The 1,712-nt window shown below is 40.5% G+C and overlaps 1 protein-coding gene across 2 annotated transcripts in view; it reads left to right on the top strand.

The window, feature by feature from the left end:
* LOC119337170 overlaps positions 1-1,712 on the top strand; it is a 65,997-nt gene that overhangs the window by 12,446 nt on the left and 51,839 nt on the right. The window lies entirely within an intron of this gene.

Here is a 1,712-nt window from a genome sequence, read left to right as displayed (position 1 = left end):
GGAGGGAGAGCACGGGTGTGCTGTACGCACCGCGGGGGAGGAGCAGGGGACGGATTGGCCGTCGACCAGGATTCCTTGCCTGCGCTTGAAATTTTATTTGAACGACGCCCCAATCAGATCACCCGATCTGCAGATTCGATCAGTTCGAACCAACCTCTTTTCCCTGCCGATTGGCACAACCTTGTGATTGGAATTCAAACCCTTGAGTTGTTGGAATCTACTTCAACGATTATGTCTTATTGGTATGGGAAATGTCAGGAATACTACTATATGTTTTGTGTCTCTGCTTGCTCTGGCTGGTATGATGCAGCAGTGTGCTGCTAGGTTCAGTGACATCATTGTCACACCCAAATGATTTGGGATTTAAGTTTTATGCACCGATGCACCTAGTTTGCACTGTTTGGCCCAACGTTATGTCTCTGTAATTGTAATGAGTTGCTGGACTTGATGTGATGGATATGGTGTTATTTTGGGTCTGTGCTGTAGTAGTGATCATGTTCTGGCTTTGTGGAGTTCCCTGAATTGGCTTCCAGTTCTGGAACACCTGGTATGTGTCACTGATATACTCAGGCTTGCATATACTACTGTCTATTGCCCCTGAATGTGCATTGTGCTTGGGATGCTGCTGTTATTACCCTTGTAGAAGTCCAATCACTTGTGATCTACTGTGATATAGCTGCTGTTTAGGTTCAGAGGTCATGGTTCTTACTATGTATAATAACTGAGTTCATTGGTTTGATCCCTGGCTTTTATATGCTTAGTACTTTACTTGGTTTGATTTACTCCTGCTGGTTAATATGTACTAATTGCTGCTATTTACTGTCTACAAATGCATACCAGTGCTACTGTTCCTTTTAAATTGGAAAGGACATAGTCCTTTTATTTAGTTAGAGTGTTTGGTATTTGTCCAGTGTTTAATGGCTTCTCATGTCACTGTATATACGCTCTTAGTGATTTCTGTCCTTGTTTATAAATACAACTATGAGCTAGCCCAAGTGTTTGTGTCCTAAATACAGAAAAGCACCAAGTGCTAGTGGGTGCCTTGTGTTCTGCATATAGCAGATCTGTTGTTCAGGTTCTTTCATGGCCTAAATTCTTTCTACTGGTTATATATGGACACAATCTTATCTTGCCCAGTTCCCTCTCTTCTCAACTGATCTGGACAGATACTATGCTTGACTTAGTCCTATCTTTCCCCTTTCTCTCTCTCTCTCCTAAAAGATAAGAACAGATGTTTCCTTGATCTTTGCCAGCCTATGATGTTACACTGAGGCTCTCACTGGGCTACTCTATTTGTCAAATACATGTTGAGAATATGTCTGAGCACAACCTACCATGATGGTTGCATATACTCAGTTAGTCAGTTTACTGTTGTGATAATTATTCTGTTTTCCTGTTTATCTTGTCACATTTTGTTTATGAACGCATCTTGTCTATGAACAAGAAACTGAGATATTAGGATGTTTCAATATGCAGCTTGTTATTGCAACTTATAGTCGATCTTCTGGGCAAACCAAATTGTTTTTTTGTGATGTTTGTCTCTCTTCTGAAGCAATGCTCAATCACTCTCTTCCAAGCTTGATAGCATGACTCATAAGCTTAATCCTTGATAATTACTGCATCTTTGAATATCTTATTTATTCTTGAAGATAGTTACTGGTGTACTCTTCTTCCAGAGCTTTGCTACACCTATGAAATTAGTGTTACGTAGT

This window comes from Triticum dicoccoides, chromosome 7B (genome assembly GCF_002162155.2).
Source record: "Triticum dicoccoides isolate Atlit2015 ecotype Zavitan chromosome 7B, WEW_v2.0, whole genome shotgun sequence".
In the NCBI taxonomy this organism is placed as follows: Eukaryota; Viridiplantae; Streptophyta; class Magnoliopsida; order Poales; family Poaceae; genus Triticum; species Triticum dicoccoides.
This window is presented reverse-complemented; position numbering and strand designations above follow the sequence as displayed.